Source organism: Mustela putorius, unplaced genomic scaffold, assembly GCF_011764305.1.
Source record: "Mustela putorius furo isolate JIRA1106 unplaced genomic scaffold, ASM1176430v1.1 tig00537281_pilon_pilon_pilon, whole genome shotgun sequence".
In the NCBI taxonomy this organism is placed as follows: Eukaryota; Metazoa; Chordata; class Mammalia; order Carnivora; family Mustelidae; genus Mustela; species Mustela putorius.
The window spans coordinates 77,009-100,263 of NW_025422419.1; the positions used below are offsets into that span (position 1 = coordinate 77,009).

The following is a 23,255-nucleotide window of genomic DNA, read 5'->3' on the forward strand; positions in this document are numbered from 1 at the left end:
CCTGGGAGCTTCTGATTACTGGGAGGGGCCAAGCCATCCTAGGGCAAGTGCACTCATTTCAAGAACCAGTAAAATGACTCCAAGAGTATCCTAAGGGCTAGTGATCATGACTGGTCCAGAAATATTTCTGGGAGTCCCTTTTAACATCCCTCCCATCATTTCTTCTCATCTCCAAGGGAATGGTACTTAGGTATTCTGAAAGAAATATGCATGACTAGTAAACTGTGTGTGACCCCTGCCGCCTAATTCATCCCTCACCAGCAATTAACACTGATGGTTTGAAGGATGGCTACTCCCCTGGCAGGGCAAGAGCTGAAGCAGAATGTATGGGGCGAGGCGACTCTTCCCCCTGGATATAAATAATTAAACCCAGTAGCCACCCTTCCTGCCTGGCCACTGTCATTTAGGTATGGCTGATTGTCCCTAAATGGGAATGAGATGGCGGGGGTGGGGGAGGGAAGCAGGTGACGGTCAAAAAAACTACAGTAGCTGCCACTGAGGGTCCAACCTGGCATTAGACTGAGCTCAAGTCCTGATTCCATCATATACGAGCTGTATGAACTTGGAAAACTGAGTTCAACTCTCGAAGCATCTGCTTTGCCCCCCTTTGGAGTGAGAATAATCAGTATTGACTTCACAGGGCTTATTAGGAGGATGAAATTAGATACTGTTCATTTAGCACAGTTTCTGGCCTATAGAAGGCACACATAAAAGTTGATTATCGTTTTTATGGACTTCCAACTTTAAGCCTTCTATAAAGAACCAAATGATATCTCTGAAAAATAATAACTGCCTACAAGGTTGTAGGGAAAGTGGTATCTATGTTGACCTGATTAGAAAAAAGTGGAAAAATCTCTCTTGTTTAAGCCTTGTTGAAAATTTTCTAAACTCTGTCCGCTCTTCTGCTTTAGTAATTAGAACAAACGTTGGAGACTCGTGGTTTTCTGATAATTGAGTTGCTCGTTATAACGCAGGGCAATTCGACATTAGTGTTTATTTTAAAAATTACCGCAAATGAAGATAAATGGTGAGACGTGCACTAAATTTGATGAAAATCCTGACGTGAGTGTTTCTTCTTGGGATTCTCTCTCTCTCTCTTTTTTCTCCTATGATCTGAGAGCGGATTACATTCTACTTGGGTGATGGCTCAGGTCAAATGTGTGGTTTTGCAGTTGCCCAGCCTTTCACAGACAATCTTGGAAGAACCATCATTGTCTCTGTAAGAAAACGGAGGGAAAGATGTGATTTTAACACTCAGCCTACAACAGTTCAACAATCTACCAATGTGAATTTAGAAACGCTGAGCAGGTCCCCCTTCTAGTAAGGAATATCTCTCCCATTTTCTTATAATACCTGAGTTTCTACAACTGAGCAATCTACTCTTTTGTGTCAAACAGCTTCCCAGGATTGTTTCTCCTTTAAACGCAAGTGAACTTTGGGGATGGCACTCAGATCCCTTTCTTTTACTGGACAACTGTGGAGCAGGGGTTGGGTGTGTTTCAAGAGGGAAAATATCCACAAGGGGACAGAAAAAGGACATAAATGTACAAAATCCCATTTTCTAAGAATGTAAAAAGCTAACTTCCAGGGGAGCCTGGGTAGCTCAATTGCTAAGCATCTGCCCTTCGGCTCAGGTCATGATCCCAGGGGCCTGAGAATCCAGCCCCGCGTCGGGCTCCCTTCTCAGCGGAAAAACCTGCTTCTCCCTCTCCCACTCCCCCTCCTTGTATTCCCTATCTCATTGTGTCCCTGTCAAATAAATAAATAAAATCTTTAAAAAAATGCGAACTTCCAATATTTATTTTTTTTCCTTTGCTCTAAATATCTCAATGTTCACTTGTTGAAAGCAATTGATTGAAGCCCTGGGAAGAAGTGGTAGATTGAAGCACTCATCAGAGTTGTTTGTGCTGCTTTGCAGGGGTCTGGCTGCACTAAATTATTTCAAGAAGTATTAATTATCTAAGTCACTCAGAAGAAGCCATTTACCTATTTCATTTTCTTTTTTTGAAGAGAATCTTTTTTTTTTTAAGATTTTATTTATTTGTCAGAGAGAGAGAGGGAGCGAGAGCGAGCACAGGCAGACAGAGTGGCAGGCAGAGACAGAGGGAGAAGCAGGCTCCCTGCCGAGCAAGGAGCCCGATGTGGGACTTGATCCCAGGACGCTGGGATCATGGCCTGAGCCGAAGGCAGCTGCTTAACCAACTGAGCCACCCAGGCGTCCCCCTATTTCATTTTCTGTGGTTCTTGATCCTTCCCCCAAATTCTCACAGGCCTCCGCAGCTGGCACAGAGTCCGCTCCCATAACTATAATCCCTGTCCCATCTCTCACCTCACCTCCATCATACATCATACATACCTGATAAAACCCCACCTTGGTAAAAACCCAACCCTCTGTCCACCCTACATCTGCCCCTGGCAGCTGAAGGTGGTTGGTGAGAAAAGCAACGATGCTGGAAGCTTTCACATTAAGTTTTTTTTTTTTTTAAGATTTTATTTATTTATTTGACAGAGAGAGATCACAGTAGGAGAGAGGAAGGGATGAGATCACAGAGAGAGGAAGGGAAGCAGGCCCCCTGCTGAGCAGAGAGCCCGATGTGGGACTCGATCCCAGGACCCTAAGATCATGACCTGAGCCGAAGGCAGCGGCTTAACCCACTGAGCCACCCAGGCGCCCCTTTCACATTAAATTCTCAGCCACAAATCCAAGTATGTTTCTCTGACCGACAGAATCTCCACTCTTCTCGTGAAATATTTTGACTATTTCACATCTTCTTTCCTCCAACCTTAAGCCAGGGCTTCTCAACACTGGCCACACTTTTGAAGCACCTGGAAGACTTTAAAACACAGGAGTGCCCACCTCCAGAGGATCTGATCTAATTGGTGTAGAACCAATTAGATTAATATCCAATTAGGGTCTGGATATAAGTGTGCTTTTAAAATTCTTCCCAGTGATTCTAATGTACAGCCATTTTGTTCAGAGTGAGAACTGAACACCTTCCATCAGATACAGCTGATGACCGACCATTCTGATGACTTCACTGAGAAAAGTAAATTGAGGGCACCTGGGTGGCTTCAGCTCAGATCATGGTCTCAGGGTCTCGGGCTCTCGCATCAGGCTCTCTGCTCAGCAGGAAACCTGCTTCTCCCTCTCCCTCTGCCTGCCTCTCTGCCTACTTGTGATCTCTCTCTCTCTCTCTCTCTCTCTCTTTCACTCTGTGTCAAATAAATAAATGAATAAAATATTTTTAAAAAAGAAAGAAAAACAAACTGGGTGGGTGTGTAGGTGGCTAAGTGGTTAAGCGTGTGAATCTTGGCTCAGGTCATGAGCTCAGGGTTATGAAATCGAGCCCCACGTCAGGCTCCATGCTCAGCGGGGAATCTGATTGAGATTCTCTCCCTCTCCTTCTGTCTCTTCTCCCTGCATGTGTGTGCTCCTTCTCTCTCTCTCTCTCTCTCTCTCTCTCTCTCTGTCAAATAAATCTTGAAGGTAAGGAAAGAAGACCCACAGAATCCCACTAAGTTTACCTGGGTGGAACCCTTACTCCAATCCCTTCTGAGTGAGGACAAGCCCCTCCACTTGGGGTTTCTTCTCATTTCCCTGATCTCTGAGTATGAATGTGCTCCAGGACCCAACCTCAGACTTCTCCTCTGTCTACACTGAGTCCTTGGTGACTGTCCCTCTTCTACCATCTGTCTCCTGATGACTCCACATCTCCACCTCCAGTCCAGACCTGGATTTTGAGCTTTCTTCCACTGCCTGCTTTCCAGATCTACCTAGATGAGTTAAACCCAACATGTTCAAAACCAAGCTCTTATTCTTCTCGAGCTCTGCTGGTCTTGCAATAGCTCAAACAGGAAACTGTAGAGTCATTCTTGATTCATCTCTTTCTTTCACTGCCCACGTTTAATTCTTTGGTAGAAGCTGTGGATTCTATCTTCAAAATATATTCTAAATCTGACCAGTTTCTCCACACTTCAGTTACTCCCACTGTGGTCCAAAACACCGTCTTCTATAGCCTGAGTTATTGTAATAGTCTCCTATCTGGTCTTCTGGATTCCATTTTTGCTCTGTTCTAGTTTATTTTCCACTCAGCAGTTAAAGCAATCCGTTTAAGACAAAAGTCAGACCTTGTTATTTCTCTGCTCTAAGATCTCCAATGGCTCCCCACTTCACTCAATACAAAATTCAGTCTTACAAAATTTAACACTCAACTTCCTTCTCAATTCATCTCCAACCTCTTCACTCAGCTGTCTCTGCCTCCGCTCACCAGCCTCCTTAGTGTCTAACAGAGTACAGCAAGTGCGTGCCTCCCTTGGGGGGTTGCACTTGTTTCCTCTTCTTAAATGTACCCATCTTGTTCTCTGAATCCACTCAAGGATCTGCCAATGTCTTCTTATCAGAGTAATCTCCCCTAACTGCACACACAGCCAGCACCAGCACCATCACAATCAACATAGTTTCTGTCCCTCTCTACTTTTGACTTCTTATCAACAGCTGACATATTATATATTTATTTATTTATTTACTGTCTGTTCTCTCTTTCTATTTGAATGTATGTGCTATAAAAATGGTATTTGTGGGGTATTTTTTTCCTGATTTATTCTGTGTTCAGAAGAGGATTTGATACATAATACTCAGTACATAATTGTTGAATGAATGAATGAATGAATCAATGGAAATATCAGGTAATCTCAATCATAAGAGAGATTTCTCTCAAGCATTTTCTATAGTATTGCCCTATTTCATTCTCTGCATCTCTGGGTTGATTAGTAGATAAAATCATCATGTAAAATCAGTTTGAGCAAGGTTGGATCCTTAAGCTTCTATGTCACCTAGGACTCCAAATGTCACGGTGTACCATGCACATTTGCCTCCAGCCTTCTCCCCCATATTTTGGTCATGGTTCAGCAGCTGTGGCATCGTTCAGCTTTCTTTTCCCCTCCCCTGTCTCAGTTCCAGGAGGTCCTCCTTGGCTTTGGGCCCCCTCCTTGTGGGTGATGAAGGCAATGTAGGGAGAGGCAGCAGCTTCCCTGACTCACCCCTGCTTTCTCCATTCATACTGATCCAGTAACGCATAGCCTGTGCAGTACAGGGCTGGCCAGGTCAGTCTCTGCCACCTTAGGACCTCATTTTTGTTCCCTGCGGCAGCTTGGCCATTTGCAAAATCAGAAATTGTAAAAGTACAAACAGGAGACAATATGCCATATTTTATGGATTTTAAGATGCCCCTCCCCTCCCATTTTCTTTCACATCTCCAATGTCAGGAATTGTCTTATAGTTGGGGCTGAGCAGGTGGAAGTCCCTATAAAGTTACCACAGCTTGACCCTGTGCCATGTGGTTACTGCTCCTAGGGCACAACTGATCATCTACATCCCTTGGCATGCCAAGCCACAGGCCTTTTGAGGACCATTTAAAGAAAGAAAATAAACTGGTTATTATATGAAAAATCTCAGATAAAAAAAAAAAAAGAAAAAAAAAAGAGAAACCCCACCAGCATCAAACCAAGCAGAATGGAGGGGTGGCAATTTGGATGACCTCAGAATACTTTTATAAGAAGTGCAGCATGCAAAACAATCTTGAGAAAGGAGAACAAAGCTGGAGGTATCAGTTTCTTGGATTTCAAGATATACTACAAAGTTATAGTAATCAAAACAGTAGGGTACTGGGAGAAAATATACGCATAAATCAATGGAAACAGAATAGAGAGCCCAGAAATAAGTCCACAATTATATGGTCAATTAATCTTTGACAAAGGAGGCAAGAATATGTAACAGAAGAAAGTCTCCTCAAAAACAGTGTTGGGAAAACTGGAGAGCCATATGCAAAATAATGAAACTAGACCACATTCTTTTACCATACACGTAAAGAAACTCAAAATGGATCAAAGATCTAAATGTGAAGTGTGAGGTGTGCCTGTCTTGCTCAGCCTGTACAGCATGTGACTCTTATTCTTGAGGCTGTGAGTTTAGGTCCCACATTCAGTGTAAAGCTTACTTAAAAAAAAATTAAATGAATAAATGAGAGACCTGAAACCATAAAACTCCTAAAAGACAATAAGCAGTAATCACTTGGAGATTGGTTTTAGCAACATTATTTGTGGGTATGTCTGCTTAGGTGCAAGGGAAACAAGAACAAAAATAAATTATTAAGACTACAACAAAATAAAAAGCTTTTGCACAGTAAGGGAAACCCGCAACAAAACCAAAAGGGAACCTACAGAATGGGAGAAGATAGTGGTGAATGATAAATATAATAAAGGATTAATAACCAAAATATGTAAAGAACACACACACACACACACACACACAAAACCCCAAAAAAACCCAAACCCCAACATATAATCCAATTGAAAAATGGGCAGAGGACTTAATAGACATTTTTCCAAAAAATACATACAGACATCCAATAGACATGTGAAAAGATGCTCAATATCACTCATCATCAGAAAATAAAATCAAAACCGCAGGGAGATCTATCACCTTATACTTGTCAGAATGGCTAGTATTAAAAAGAAAAGAAAGAACAAGTGTTGGCCAGGATGTAGAGAAAAAGGAACCTCTGTACATTTTTAGTGGGAATGTAAATTGGTGCAACAACTGTGGTAAACAGTATGGAGGTTCCTCAAAAAATTAAAAATAGATTTACCATATGCTTTACTAATTCTAGTACTTGATATTTACCCAAAGGAAATAAAAACACTTGATTCAAAAAGATATATGCCCTCCTAGGTTTTCTGCAGCACTATTTATAATAGCCAGTATATGGAAGCAGTTCAGGTGTTTATCAGTAGATGAATGGGTAAAGATATGGTGTATATAGATATATAATGGAATATTATCCAGCTATAAAAAAGAATGAGATCTTGCCATTTGTGACAATATGGCTGGATCTAGAAGGTATTAGGTTAAGAGAAATAAGTCAGACCGAGAAAGGCAAATACCATATGATTTCACTTCCTTTTTTTTTTTCTTTTTAAGATTTTATTTATTTATTTGAAAGAGAGAGAGATCACAAGTAGGCAGAGAGGCAGGTGAAGCAGGGTCCCCACCGAGCAGAGAGCCCGACTCGGGGCTCGATTCCAGGAACCTGGTATCATGACCTGAGCCAAAGGCAGAGGCTTTAACCCACTAAGCCACCCAGGGGCCCCTATAATTTCACTTCTATATGGAATCTAAGAAAAGAAACAAGTGAACAGACAAAAAAAAAAAAAAAACAGAAATAGACTCTTAAATACAAAGAACAAACTGGTGGTTATGGGAGGGAAGGTGGATGGGGGATGGGTGAAATAGGTGAAGGGGATTAAGAGGTACAAATTTCCTGTTATAAAATAAATAAAATAATTTCCTGTTCTCATCTGGAGATGAAAAGTACAGCATTGGGAATACAGCCAATGATATTATAATAAGTTTATATGGTGACGTGATGATATACTTACTGTGGTGATCACTGAGTAATGTATAGAATTGTCAAATTACTATGTTGTACAAGTGAAAATAATTTAACATTGAATGTCAGCTATATGTCTAATAATAATTTTTTAAGTGCAGCATGACAGAAGCTCTGGGTGGCTCAGAGGAACATATTGTGAGAAAAATCTGGGCACTGAAATCTCTCAGTAGAAAGTAAATAAAAGTAGTGAGATTCTTAATGTGAGGTTTGAGAAAAGTGAAAAACGTTAACCAAAAATTTTAACTTTTATTTTTATGTATGCATTAAGGCCATATGTAATAAAAATCTGTCTAAATACTTACCAAAGAGCTTTTTGAATACATTTAAATTAAAATATTAATGAAAAGAAAACATTGTATCATAGTTTGAATGGTAGCATTTTTTGTTTCTTATTAAACTATACCAGGAAAGGAGGCCAAGACTCAATGAAATATGGCTATTATCCCCAGTTTCACAAGAGCATGAACCTCTCTGGCTTAACAAAGCCTAAGGAATCTACTACAGAAATGGGTTGTTCTTACTACCCTGGAGCCTTTTGTGCAGACTATGAACCAAAAGCTCAATATTAATCTTAAAATTAATTATATTACAAAGTTGTATTATTTGGAAGATGTGTTTAAATGACTCAAAGTTAAAAGATCTCAGTATAATGCTGGTTCTATAATTATCCTCCCAGAAAACATTACTTGTAAAACTTAATGATGTAGAACCATAATCATAGCATCGAGTAGGAGGTTGCCAAGCAGATGGAAAGTTTTTTGGTTTTTGTTTTCCAGTTGTTTTCTTCCCTTTCCTCCCCTCCTTTCACAAGGAGAATCAGCCACCTGTTTTTAAAGCCTGAAGTATTTTTACTGTTCTTGGTTGGAAACATTTGTTTAAACAAAGTAGCACTTGGTTGCTAAACCCTTGATTCTAAATGGACATAGCCATCTCATTTTTGTTGGGCCAGGGTTTGGATAACAATTTGATTTCCCAGTCTGTTTCTTTTGTGGCCATATAATCCTCTCCCAGTGTTGCATGCTCTGTGAGCTACAAGCACTTGAGAGCTCATAAGCACAAAGACTCTAAGGTTTCTTTGGGATTAGCACCATACAAATGCAGATTTGGGACAATGGAAGACTGTGTCCATCCTTGTAACTGTTACTGCTCTACTTCCTGCTTCCTCTGGGTAGCAAAGCAAGCCACTGTTTTTAAAATACACACTCACTTTAGCCGCTGACTTTTTCATTGGCTGCCTGGAGAAGAGAAGGAGTTCTTGCCTATGTATTTCAGTGTTTTGATCCCTTTCAATTATTTTTTTAAAATATATATCATTAAATTTTACAGGAGTATTACAGAATTCCTAATTGCAGAATTTGAACTTGAGCTACGCAGTCTTACTTTTCGTCTTCAATCTATGTGTCATTGACCTTTTTATGTCTGATTACCTGTATGAACTCTCTTCAGAATCTTTCCTTGGTTAACACAGTATAGAGAAGTGCTGGAAACCAGTTCTTTTCTGTGACACAATTCTTCCAACGGAGTTGAAATGCTTTGCAAACAATTTCATGTATATCAGCCAATTCATATACAAAGCAATGTCATGTGAATCCTTTCCTTTTTATATATCATCTTTCAGTGATGATCAGGAATTCATGCTGGTACAGAGACTCTGGTTTGGGAGGAGGAAACAGGGGCTTGCGAGGGGAGGGCGAGAGCAGAAGCTGCTCACCTGCTGTTAGAACTGACCTTAGCTGGTGGTACCAACATCTTCACCCTTTATGCATCTGCATCCTTTATGCATGAAATAGCAATATGCCTTTCCCTTTCGTGTAATCCTTATTTAGTTAATACCCAGTAGGATTTGCAAGCCCTTCACATCTCTGTGGATTTATTTTATTTCAGAGTGCAAGTGACTTTATGGCCCAATTACCATCATTGTGACTTATTGCATTATTGTGGGAGGGAGAGAGGAGCAAGAAACGCCTGATCATGTGTATCGTCATCAACGGAATGAGTGCCACGCACTCCTGGCCAAGGCAGAGGGATGGATGAAACCTTTCTGATCTATTGTTTATCAGAACACTGAAGCCTGGGTGATTGTGCCGTATTTTAACAGACAAGTGTGTCAAATGTATGGGTGAAGATGTTGTTGCAATGGTGGTGTTAGAGTAATTAATATTTGGAAGGTAATGAATATTTTGAGTTTAAAGATGTCAAAGGTCAAAGACGGGAGGAATGACTAAGATCGGATGTTGACCCCCCCTCAAATTACAGGGGGTATTGAAGCGAGACTGAGTCACCACCTGACCCCAGGAATGAACCAGCGAGGCGGGCTCCTTATTAGAGCAAGGCTCCCGGAAGCCAGATAGCCCTTGTGCTTGCAAGAGCTCAAGGCACAGCCGGCTGTGGAGCACCGAAGCAGCAGCAGCCACAGCAGCCACGGGAATCGTGACCCTCGGGCCGGCGCCTACCTGGAATTTCCGCAGCGCCTGGTTCAGAACCACCGGGGCGGACAGCTCCCCGCCGCCGCCGGCGCCGACTGCGGAAGGGGACCGAGAGCGCGGGCTTCACGCTCCGTGAGCCGGCTCGGGCGGCGGGAAGACCGGCTGCGTCCCCCCCAACCCCCGACACCCACTCGGTTCCTCCCTTCCCCCTGCGGGGCCGCGCGGGGCCTGCGGGTGGCCGTCCCGGGCCACACGTCCCGCAGGCGAGGAAGCCACCGGCCGCCCTCCCCCCTGCCGCCGCCGCCGCCGCCGCTGCTCTCCTCGCCCCGCTCGGCCGAGGGGTGTGGGGCGTGCCCCGCGCGGGCCCCGCCCCGGCCTGCTCCCCATTGGCCGGCGGGCCAGAGGTGCGAGTAGGCGGGGTCCGTCTCTGGCGGCTCGCGCCCGGGAAGGTCCGCCAGGGAGCGCGGGGTGCCGGGGGAGGGCGCGCGGGGAGGCAGCGAGCGCAGAGGAGACGCAGCGGCGGCGGTAGCGGTGGCGACTGGGCCCGGCTGCAGCCCCTGCCTCCCGCCCTCGCGCCCTGCGTCCCTCCGCGGCCTGCAGCCTGCGGCGCCCGAGTCCGAGGGCGCTTCCTCGGGCGCTGGGCCCGAGGCGGTAAAGACGGCGGGCCTGCCGGGCGTGGGGCGGCGGGCGCTGTGCTGCGGGCTGCGCTGGTGGGGGGCGGCGGGCCGCGGCGCGGGCCCGGTGCGGGCGCGTGCGGCTGGGAGGCGCTGTGGGGGGCGGGCGCGCGGACGGCGGCCCGGGCCATGGCCCAGGTCGGCGGGAGCGCACGGAGGAGGGCGCCGGCGCTGCTCGAGGCGGCCCCGCGCGCGCTACGAGAGCCTGCACATCTGGGACGACGTGTTCGGCGAGTCCGCCCCCGGAGCGGCGGCGGCGGGAACCCCTTCTACAGCACTTCCGCCGCCTCGCGCTCCTCCTGGGCCGCCTCCTCGGATGCCGAACACGAGCGCCCCGGCCCCCCAGTTGCCTCCCGACGCCCCCGAAGCGCAGGAGTCCGACGAGGACGAGGCCAGCGCGGGTTGGAGTGCCACGCTGGGGGACCGCCCGCCCCCGCGCTTCGTGGACACTGGCGGTAAGGCGGGCGGCCGCGGGGCGGGGGCGGGGGCGGCCTGGGGTGGCGTGAGCGCGGGGCTGCGAGAACTCCAGACGCTCCGCGGGCCGGCTGCTTGAGGGCGGCTTTTCGGTCAGCACACAGATGGGGCCCTGGCAGCGGGGATTTGAAGTGCGAGAATCAATCTGGTTGCGCGGTGGTGGTTGGTGGGGGCCGCTCCGACTTCCCCGCGGATGGAGAGGATGAGGCGGAGGCCCAAGTGGCACCCTGCCGCTGGCAAGGACCCAAGGGGGGGCCTTCCCTCCCTTGCTGGGAGTGTCCAACCCAGTCACACCTGTGGGGTTGCTCCTTAGGGGTGCGTTTGAGTTAGGTTCCTAAAGCCCGATGCAGCTTGTGTGTGTGTGTGTGTGTGTGTGTGTGTGTGTCTGTGTCTGTGTGTGTTTGTTGCGGGTGGGGGGTACGTAAATCGTTTTGTGTGGATGGCCCCAGAGCAGCGTTACCCAGGTGCCAGGGGTGGGGCAGCCAGCCTTTGGAGGGAGGCCTAGTGTCAGCCGGGACGTCTTCACTGGCTCGTGTTTTCTCCAGTGAATCTGACCAACTTTGTCCATGCCTTTCAGGATCACTTGCTGAGAGCAGAGAAGAGTGAGAGGACCAGTTATCAGCGTAAAGCTGTCTGTTCTCGCTCCAGAAGGCACTTGTGTGTTCTGCTTACCGACACGGTCATGGTCAAGCCCCTGATATCTGGAGGTCGCAGGCCTGCTGGCTTTTGTGGCTGCTTGAAATTCTCCTTTACTGCCTACTTTTTGGGAAGGTAATTCTGACATGTCTCTGCTTAGCCTGCAGAAGCTCTGCGGCCTCTGCCCTCTGGGAGAGGTGGAGACCAGCCAGCAGTCCCACCTGTCCCCTGATGCTTTCTGTTCCTTGCTCGACAGCCTACTGTGGCAGGCCCTTGTTTCTGCACACCATTTTCTTGTGTTGAAGAGTGTGCAACCAGTGTTGTGGAGGACCAGGGAGTGGCCATACTGGACCCAATGCCGCTCTCCCTGTGGCTCTCCATGATTGTTGTTCAACCATAGGAGGGCAGGCCAAAGGGAACCCTGGCTGGTGCCTGGGCTTGGATCTGGACCTTGTGCCACAGCCTGCTGGTAGGCTGATTGGGTTGGCTGGACTCTCTCAGCAGGGAGTGGTCTGCAGACCTCCCACGGACAGGCTGCAGTGTGGACACCCTGAGCTACAGCTGGGCTCTAGGGTCCGAGTCAACTGTGCTGTGTTTTGGAATGGGTGAATTTAGGATTCCTCATCTCCCACCTCTCCCCCATCCTCATGGGATGGCTGCAGGGGATGACCTGCTGGAGGAACATCTCAGAGAGATCTGGAACCTGAGCCAGCACCTGGAGGAGTCCATCTGCATCAATGACCAGCTACGGGAGCCGCTTGGACACCGGCTCAGCTGTGCAGCCTGTGGGAGTGGTAGGAGAGGCCCAGAGCCGCCCATGCTATCACGACTGGGGAGCCTCTGGAGGCTGGGCTTCATACTTTCCAAAGCATGTGATGGGCTTTCCTCTACTTGCTCCTTCCAAACAGTCCAGCAAGGCAGGTGGGGCAGGTTCTCTTATCCTCACTTAGAGCTAAGAAAGAACTTTCCTCTTGGCAGAGCTAACAAGGTGCGTCTGCAGGACATCTGACTTCCCAGCCCATTGTTAGTCTGCTCATATATGTGCCTGCTGACCTCTCTGCCTTGTCATGATGGGATTGGCAAGTGGTGGAGCCTGCTCAGTGGGTGCTCTCCCGCAGCCACTCACCAGGCGGCTGTTCTCCCAACAATCTTCTCTCGGGCTGGGGTCCCTTAGAGGCCATTCCTTCTACATGCCCTTGTCCTGCCCCCAGAACCAAGGGGACTCCTGGGACAAGAAACCTCTGGCACAGCTGCAGCTAGGGCACAGGGGGGGGGGCCCGCACAGAAACCAGACATTTGGCTCACCAGGCTTGGGGTCCAGGCCTTGAGGACCCAGGCACTCCTGCTGGGATGGGACAGTATTTCTGGAGGGACAGAATGGGTAGTTTCTGGAAAGCATCTATTACCCTAATGTGTAATGTGTCTGCTTACAATTTATGGGACAGGATCTACCTCCATTTTCTACAGCCCCAGCCTGGAACCCACACCTCAGCTCTACAATGAGAACAGAGTCCTTAAGGTTAAAAAAAAAACCAGAGCCTTCAGACTCAGCTGAGTTATGTTTTTTTAGAGATGGGTGGTAAAAGCCCACACACTGCACTCCTTCCTGGTCCCTTTCCTCCTGGCCACACCAAACACCTTTTGAAGCCAAGAGAAGAAGGTGGAGATAATAGCTAACCAGATCCACCAATCCAAAGTCCCATGCAGTTCTCAGTCTAGAAGGGGCTACTTCCTGAGAGGTCCCAACCAGGGGCCCTCATGCTCTGAGGTTCTAGGGACAAAGATAGCCCTAGAAAACCCACCACCTCTGTGCAACCAACCCACAGATACTCAGATACTCAGTCATTAGTTATGAACTGGATACCAATTAGGGGTCCGTTCTCCCCATCCAGACTTTACTGCAGCCTCATGTGTCTCTCCTGGTACTGAGCTGCCATCCCTGTCTCCTCACTGCTTCCCCTCACTCACCCACACTGGGATCCTCTCTGCTCAGTAATCCTCAGGACTTTTCTGCCTGGAAGCACCAGCCAGATGTCCTCCAGAGTGTTTTTCCAACACTATTCAATGGGCATCCAAGGGAGGGAGGACATCATTTCCTCTGTGACCTGGGGGCAGCTGACCTTAGTGTCAATTGACTTGATCAAATCAGTATATGGTCAATAAAAATTATATTTATCTGCAAATATTTATTGAATAGCCATGAAAGGCTAATACTTTCCTAAAGGATTTAATCCCAGAATGAAAGAATGTTGTGGAACAGGAAGAGACAACAAGTGATGTTTCTTCTCAATCTGCCTCTTTGGAGCAGGAAGATGTGAGGGGAAAGGTCACTGATGGGGAAGTAATGAGACGTCACAGAGAAGAGAGAAGAAGACACAACTGCTAAACCACCATTGCATGCCAGGACAGGCTAGCACAGACCTCAGTGGGGAGAAGTCACTAAGATGTGGACAAGCATGGTGGGCCATGCCCAGAGACCTCCCCCTGGTAGACTGACAGCTCTTGCAGCCTGGTTCTCAGAGCCCCTGTCCCTAGTCTCTGGGAAATCATGCAGATAATTCCACAAGCCCAGAAAAGGACAGATGTCCCCATTTTCAAATTGATGAATATAATACATTCTAAAAACTGTAGGCAAGAAGTCTTGATGTTGCTCTTTGGCAAAATTAAAGAAGGGATTATCACACAGAGGGTGTGTGAACTTAGAAAATAGTGACCATTAGAAACCACAGTGTTTGGGGCACCTGGTGGCTCGGTGGGTTAAGACCTCTGCCTTAGGCTTAGGTCATGATCCCCTGCTCTCTGCTCAGCAGGGAGTCTCTACTTCCCCCTTTCTCTCTGCCTGCCTCTCTGTCTCCTTGTGATCTCTGTCTGTCAAATAAATAAATAGAATCTTTGGGGAAAAAGAAAAAGAAAAGAAAGAAAGAAAGAAAAAGAAAGAAAGGAAGATGAAAGGAAAGAAAGAAAGAAAGAAAAGAAAGAAAGAAAAGAAAGAAAGAAAAGAAAGAAAGAAAGAAAGAAAGAAAGAAAGAAAGAAGGAAAAGAAAGGATAAAGAAAGAAAGGACGAAAGAGGAAAGAAAACACAGCTTTGGGGGCACCTGGGTGGTTCAGTTGGTTAAACACCTGCCTTTGGCTCAGATCATGATGCCTGGGTCCTGGGATTGGATCCCCTGCTCAGCAGGGAAAGGAGTCTGCTTCTCTCTCTCTCCCTCTGCTTCCTCCCCTTCTGCTCCTGCTCTGTCTCTCTCTCTCTCACATAAATAAATAAATTCTCTAAGAAAAGGGAGGAAGGAAGGAAGGAAAGAAGGAAAAAAACCACAGCGTTTTCTCTAATAACAGGGTAGACCTTATGAAAGCAGATGATCAAGGGCATTGCAAAGATGGAGGCTCCACATTCCCCAGGGCATGTGGATGTAGTGAGCTGACGCCCTCTGCTTTTCTGAGCAGCTGCAGCATCAGCTTTGCATTCCCGTTGCCTTAGTTCTGCACATCAGGATGGAGGAGCTTGGTTGGGCTCCTTGTCCAGCCAGCCTCTGCCCCCACAGTGTAAGCTGTCCTGTATTCTGCTCCTCAGAGTGCTTCCAGGAGATGGAATGCCTGAGGGAGGCCCTGCTGTCCTCGCGATCCTGACTTCAAGAGCTGGAGCTGGAGCGCCAAAAGGGGGAATGGCAGCAGCTTCTGGAAGACTTGGAGAAACAACAGGAGATCTTGCATTTCCAGGAGGAACACCTATCCCTATAGGAAAAAGACTCCAGGTAAGGGGGAGCCCAATAAGAAGGAAGGGGGCCCTGTTTTTTATATTTTAATGGGGGTATTGACAAGACAGGTATTTGGAGCCTTTGGGGGCCCTCAGTTTCCCCTCTGCTATTCCTGATTTATGGATGAATTCGAGCAGAAGGAAGGACTTGTCTGAGAATGCCTTTTCACTCCAAACTTGGGAGAGTAAAACCCTATTTTGGAAGGTTCAGCATATCAGGGGCACCTGCGTGGCTCAGTCAGTTAAGTGTCTGGCTGTTGATTTTGGCTCAGGTCATGATCTCGGAGTCATGAGAATGAACCCTGTGCTGGGTCTGGCGCTCAACTTGGAGTCTGCTTGGGGTTCTTTCCTTCCTCTTCTGCTCCTCCTACCGCTTGTAGGCAAGTGATCTCTGTCTCTCTCAGATCAATCTTTAAAAAAGGGGGGGGGTCAGCATATCAGATCCTGGAGAAAAAAAAAATGTTCTCATCCTCCCCATTAGTTTAAGGATGTTGGTCTCACTGAAATGTAGGAGGCATCTCCACCAGCCCTCATGCACATCCCCGACACAAGCCCTATGACTGCCTATCACCAGGAATAGAGCACCATCGGGGCAGGAAGAATACGGAGCTTGCATTTCTGCTCCCAACTAACGTAGCTAATGGCATGACATCAAGCAAAGTTACCTCACGTCTCATAGCCTCTGTTTCCACATCTGTAAAGTAAAAGTAATGGTCTTTTACTGGTTGACATCTAAGGCTAAAGCCCCGTGATGTGAAGGTTGGCTGACAGCAGGTAGCCTGGAGGGGCTGAGGGGCACCAGACACTCAGCAGGCCCTTGCCTCCCCCATGCAGGCTGCAGCACACGCTTGCCCTCCTGCAGCAGCAGTGTGAGGAGAAACAGCAGCTCTTCCAGTCCCTCCAGTCAGAGCTACAGATCGACGAGGCACTTTATGGCAACTTCAAGAAAAAGCTGAAAGGTATGTGTTCTCACTCTCCCCTCCCTGGTGAGCTCCTTGTTCTTGCTTAGGATTCTGGTGTCCTTTCCTTGGGAGTTGTAGAGCTCTGGAAAACTACAGAGTTCTGCCTCAGCCAGGTCTGGGGCTCCCAGTAAGAACAAAGTGTTTCTCTCATGTCCAAAGCCCAGAGGTTGGTGACATGTGCAAGATCCAGCCGAGACATCCTTAAAAGTAGTCGGACAAGAGTCCAACTCTGCCTGCCTAGGTGGCCAGAGAAAAGTTGAGCAAAGTATAGGTTATACAGTGATTAAAAAAAAAATTCAAAGAACTGTCCTGATGGCACCATAATGTGAGAAGCTCTTGAATATTGTGACTAATACATATTGCCCCCCATGCAGCCAGTACGGTGGGCACCCTGCTCCTACCCTGACTCATTCCCCAGGGAGAAAGTTAAAAGATGCACATTTACAGAAATACCTCTGTTAGGATCTAAATTCCAAGCCTGGATTTAAATTTTAAACTGTTTTTATGAGGACTTTTTTGCCATCTGCTAAAATACTGATCTAATGTTGGAGAATCTTTCTTCTATTTCCCCATTGTCCTTCAAATGGGGGAGGGTATTGTAAAACATCAAGTTAATAACTCAAACCAGGCTGAAACAGAGTACTGATGTCAATATGATAAAATTTAGAAAAGATTGGGATGCCTGGGTGGCTCAGGGGGTGAAGCCTCTGCCTTCATCTTAAGTCATGATATCAGGGTCCTGGCATCAAGCCCACATCAGGTTCTCTGCTCGGCAGAGAGCCTGCTCCCGCTCTCTCTCTCTGACTGCCTCTCTACCTGCTTGTGATCTCTGTCAAATAAATCAATAAAATCTTTTAAAAATAAAAGAAATTTAGAAAATATAAAAAAGAAATCCTGACCTTGATTAAAAATATCAGTGATAGAGGTACAGAATCAGGAGGCCTGGCTCTCTAGCCTTTCATGGACTTAAGAATAGGGAGTTACTTAGAAACCGTCTGAGACAAGGAACTTGTAGGCAAAGGTTGCTACAAAAACCAATTCAACCTGAGACCACGGTAGGGTGAGAGACCTTGTCAGAAATATTGTTAGATTGTGGGACACCATCTTGTAAAAGGGACTTTGGCAAACCAGGGAGCAAAGTGAAGACAGGAGCCACCATGCCGGGTGACCAGAAATCTTGAACTGTCGGAGAAACTAAACAATTTTTGGCCTGGACAAGATCACAAAGAGATGAGAACTGGTTTTTAAATATTTGAAGATCAGATGAAAAAGAGCTGTTGTGTTTGGCATCCTTTAGAGGTCTGATCAAGGGTCATCAAAGGGTAAAGGGCAGTTAGAATTTGGACTTAGATCATTCTTTATGCCTTCCTGACCACTAGAGATTTTGAGTGATGGAATTGCTGGTTTGTGAAGGAATAAGCCTCCCATCCAAGCCCCTTTAAATAGAAGGGGATGACTTGTGAAGAATCTCATAGAAATAGCTCTTGCTTTGGATAGGATGTCTAAGCCTTTCAATTCTATTTTTTTTTTATTATCTGTTTTAAAATTCCTTAAGCAATACAGAATTTTCAATATTCAGCCAAATTTGAATTTTCATAAAACCTGATTGGATTTCCTAACTTGCTGATGAGAAGGTAAACCAGAACTTGAAGAAAGTATCAGGGGCACCACAGGCTGGGAGAATAACTTCTGTGCACTCCTGGGAGCATCAGGTCCAGACTTTCCCGTGGGAGAGCTTTGTATCAGGGAGTGTGAGAAGTCCGGTCAGTTGAGAAGGCTGCTGTTATACAGAGGAGCTATGAAGTAACCATGGAAGTTTACATTCTACAGAGTGGGCCATGGAAAATGAGTACGTTTTTCCAAACAAAACATATACTTGATGGGAACAGAACTCTCAGACTAGTGGGACACACTGGTGTCAGAAGACACTCAAATCAAGGAAATCAAGTTTTGTAACCCACTAAAATGGGTGTAGTTATAGGGTATTTACATGAGGAGAGCCTGATCTTAAGATGCCGTTGGGAAGATAAAGAGGAATGGATAGAAGAAAAAAATTTTTAGAAAGAAGTAAATTCCTTTGTGAGAATTTAGATATAGGGGGAAGAAAGATAGGAAGGAGCTTCATGGAGCTTTGGGGGTTGGTAGATACTAACCATAGACTGAAGGTGCCCCGTGAGGACTTCTTAGGAGGAGTTGGCCTCCTACCTCATGACCTCCAGCCTCCTTATGAGATGCTATAAAAGCAGTATTTGGATACTATGGTGCTTATAAAAAACATAATGCAAATGAGTAAAAATGGAAAATATGGGATTTTCCAGAAAATTTCTCATAGTAAACTCTAATCCTTTATAAACTTGTAGTAATGACTTAGAGAAGACTTTCTCTACTAACTTCTTGGGAGCATTTTTTTCATTTGTAAATTCAGTGTATGTTTTTTTTTTTTTTCCTTTCAATTTTTGTTTTTTATATGACAGAGGGAAAAAAATCCATTCATCCTGACTTCATCCTACTTCATACCTCTCCTTTCTTATAGTTGTTTTAGGAGTCATTTCGAAGCTCCTACCTCTGAAGCCCCATACTTTCTTATCCTTAATTCTGTAATCTCATGAGAACTGTGAATTCTTCTGATAGCTTTCATATACTCATTTGGTCACAAAACCTGTCTGAAAAACTGACCAAAATGGTATTCACAGACTTGACTTAACCCCACTCAGTGGTAATGTTCACTCAGCTTGTCACAGAAAATTTGAATGTATTTGCCTAAAGGCCTGTGGCCCAGAGGCAACCTGGTGTATGGGCTACATGAGAGATGGCGTACAGATCCTATGGGGCCTTCCTAAACAACAAAACAAATTCTACTTTTTGAAATGTATTTGGCTTCAAGCTTTCAGATAAGATATGTGGTTTTGTAGAATATTTATTAGCTGTTTTCATACCTAGTACAAAGAAACAGACTGTGGTAGCAAATAGAGATTTAAACAAAACAACACAAACAAAAAAAAGTCTCTCAGTCTCTTCAATAAATGGTGTGCTGGGAAAACTGGACAGCTATATGTAGAAGAATGAAAACTCGACTATTCTCTTACACCGTACACAAAGATAAATTCAAAATGGATAAAAGACCTCAATGTGAGACAGGAATCCATCAGAATCCTAGAGGAGAACATAGGCAGTAATCTCTTCGATATCAGCCACAGCAACTTCTTTCAAGATATGTCTCCAAAGGCTAAGCAAACAAAAGCGAAAATAAACTTTTGGGACTTAATCAAAATCAAAAGCTTCTGCACAGCAAAAGAAACAGTCAAGAAAACAAAGAGGCAAACCCACGGAATGGGAGAAGATATTTGCAAATGACAGTACAGACAAAAGGTTGATATCCAGGATCTATAATGAACTCCTCAAACTCAACACACACAAAACAGACAATCATATCAAAAAATGGGGCAGAAGATATGGACAGACACTTCTTCCATGAAGACATACAAATGGCTATCAGATACATGAAAAAATGTTCTTTCATCACTAGCTCTCAGGGAGATTCAAAATTAAAACCACATTGAGATATCACCTTACACCAGTTAGAGAATGGCCAAAATTAACAAGACAGGAAACAACATGTGTCGGAGGGGATGTGGAGAAAGGGGAACCCTCTTACACTGCTGGTGGGAATGCAAGTTGGTGCAGCCTCTTTGGAGAACAATGTGGAGATTCCTCAAGAAATTAAAACTAGAACTTCCCTATGACCCTGCTATTGCACTACTGGGTATTTACCCCCAAAGATACAGATGTTGTGAAAGGAAGGGCCATCTGTACCCCAATGTTATAGCAGCAATGGCCACGGTCGCCAAACTGTGGAAAGAACCAAGATGCTCTTCAATGGACGAAGGGATAAGGAAGATGTGGAACATATACACTATGGAGTATTATGCCTCCATCAGAAAGGATGAATACCCAACTTTTGTAGCAACAAAAATCTCTTCCAGGACTGGAAAATATTATGCTGAGTGAAATAAGTCAAGCAGAGAGAGTCAATTATCATATGGTTTCACTTATTTGTAGAACATAACAAATAGCATGGAGGTCAAGGGGAGATGGAGAGGAGAAGGGATTTGAGGGAAATTGGAAGGGGAGGTGAACCATGAGAGACTATGGACTCTGAGAAACAATCTGAGGGGTCTGAAGGGGAGGGGGGGGAAGGGGGGTGGGGGTGGTTGGGGGAACCAGGTGGTGGGTATTGGAGAAGGCACATATTGCATGGAGCACTGGGTGTGTGGTGCAAAAACAATGAATACTGTTACACTGAAAATAAATAAAAATATATTTTTTTTGAAAAAGTGAAAGTTATGCAAAGCCTTATTCTATGCCAAGTATTAGAATTTAGACTAACCAGCCAGGGGAACAAGGCTCAGGCAAAGTGAAAGTTATGTAAAGCTTTATTCTATGCCAAGCATTAGATGTCAGACTGACTGACTATGGGCCGCCTCCAAAGAGAGAAACTCCCCTTGGTCTTACAGGCTAGTTCCTTATAGGGCACAACCGCAGACTTCTAAGTATGTGGCTTTGGCTGATTGGATGTCTCCTACCTGTGTGTTTTAGTAATGGTTACCGGGAACCAATACTAGTAACTGCTGAGGCATTTATTAAACAACAAAATGGCCTTGGTTTTAAGGTCTGTGTTTTAGCAACGGTTACCCGGAACTGGTATGAGTAACTGCTGAGGCATTTATTAAAACAACAAAATGGCTACCTAGGCAAACATGGAGTCACTATGGCTAAGTAGGCCCAGGCAGGCCCTACGGGTTTAACAGGTTTTAATGTGAAATCAGCCCCCAATAGAGGCAGCTGCATCCCAAATGCGTTGCCTGGGGCCCTGAGAGGACAGTGGGGGTCCCGAGCAGAAAGGAATGCCCTGGAGGAGTGTTCTGACAAATGCCTGGAAAAGCTTGGATCTGAGCCACCAGACCCCTTCACTCTCTCTTCTTCTTTCAGCTGCCACCTGGGATGCTGGTCTCCAGGTCCCTTTGAGCAGTGAGCTGAGCCACCTGGTGGCAGAGATCTGAGCTTTGGGAGGGCAGCTGGAGCAAAGCATCCAGGTGAACAGCTGTCTAAGATTGCAGCTGGAGCACCAGTTGGATGGCAGGGGAGGAAAAAAAACCGGCCTCAGCCCTCTCCTCGCCCACCAGGAGGACCCTGGAAACAAGCAACCACTCTTCCAAGGTAGGAAGCAGGGGGACCAGGAAGCCCGTGAGCAGTGGGGGCAGTGGCCAGGATGTCTGTGTTGAAGGGATCTTCCCTCTTCCATACTCCTTAAGGTCCAGGTGAAATCAGAGGCATTTCAATCTCCAACCTTGGGTGAGAGGGTGGGATTGAGGGTCCCAGCTGGGCTCGGGCCCCAGATTCTGAGTTTTCAGGTACAGGTTGCTTGCTTTGGGCAAGGTGTTTGAAGTCCCCAAGTACTGAAGCCACCTTACTTTCTTTCCTTTCCCCTCATTTTCAGGGTGAGGACAATAATCACATGTATCTTATGGACAATCATATGCATGTCATATGGTAATATGGTAATTATGCCTTAAGTGCAATAATTAACAAGTGCCTGACATGGTAAGCATTGCTCAACAGTTAACTAGGTTGTGAGTTAATATCTATTCCTTGTATTTGTGGAGTGCTTTAAAATTTACCATGAGTTTTCAAACAATTTTCCAAACTGTTTCATCTGAGGTAAGGGAGGTTTTGCCTTTGTATTTCAACGTGGGAAAACTTTGGGATTGAGACATTAACCAGCTAAGACCTGACCCAGGATTCGAAACTGGATGTTTTTATTTTCCAGCTGCTGGCCTTCCTTCCTCTTCACGACGTCCCTTCCTCCTCACCAGCCTCTGTCTCAGTATTGCTTTGCCTTCCAGGTTTCCCATTCCCCCTGATTGGAGGGGAGCTCAGCTGAGTGGAAACCATTCCCGTCCCGCAGGCAATGCTGGTTGTGGGAAAGCAGGGGGATGATATTTTAGTCCCTTTATTCCCAGTGGCTGTCATCTCCTCCCCTCCCTCCGCATCTGCCCTTCCAGCCATACTGCCTTGCCTGCTCTCTCCCTCTCTTCTCAATGTCCTTCATCCAGCCCCCTTCACCTAGCTTCAGTCTGAATGTTAGTACTGTCCCCCACTCCATCTTGACACACTCATTTCAAACTTATTTCTTTTCTTTTTTTAATTAGCCATCTCCTCTCAACCCCCAGGACACTATTTTCACAATTTTATTTCAGTAGGAGCCATTTCTTTCTTCTTTCATGCTCAGGCTTTTTTTTTTCAGTCTCTAAAGTTCCTTTGAGCTTTCAGGAAATGTTTCCCTGCCTGCTCTTCCTAGGGCATGTTAATCCTTAGCTTTTCCCCCCAGTCCCCTTTTGGATTTTCACTAATTAGGCACGGACTTGTCAAATGAAGGTCACATTTCCCAATATCCTGTGTTGGTGGCCATTAGATGAGAAAGTGTCACGTGAACTGTGTCCCATAGTAAACTGCTCAGCCACAGTAGGGTGGCTGGCAGGGCTCTCCCCTGGGGAGCCGTGATGGTTTTGGTTGTAGTGTTCAGTTATAACTCCCCTGCTCTGCCCTCGTGGCCAGGCTTTCCCTCCATCCATCACTGCGTCCCACACACAACCCCAGCCAGGACTCCGCCCCAGTGACTCCAACACTGTGACTGCTGCTCCTTACCCACAACAATGGCCTGAGCTGGAGAGCTGGTTCTAGGCCACCTCCTGAGCAGGACTTACTCCCTGCCTTCTCTGATATTTTCCAATTCTTCCACTGTAGAATTGCTGGCCTGGTACTCCAGGAGGGGTTTTGTTGTCTCTAACCTGCCATGCCTTCTGTCTCTACCCTTCTC

The 23,255-nt window shown here is 46.1% G+C and overlaps 1 long non-coding RNA gene across 1 annotated transcript; it reads left to right on the plus strand.

Annotated features, from left to right (window-relative positions):
* Nucleotides 1-10,973: 10,973 nt before the first annotated feature.
* LOC123390190 lies at nucleotides 10,974-21,955 on the plus strand. Its single transcript, XR_006604855.1, has 7 exons — nucleotides 10,974-11,006; nucleotides 11,603-11,796; nucleotides 12,324-12,455; nucleotides 15,234-15,414; nucleotides 16,251-16,375; nucleotides 21,368-21,595; nucleotides 21,876-21,955. It is a non-coding gene; the product is annotated as an uncharacterized LOC123390190 (long non-coding RNA).
* Nucleotides 21,956-23,255: the final 1,300 nt, after the last annotated feature.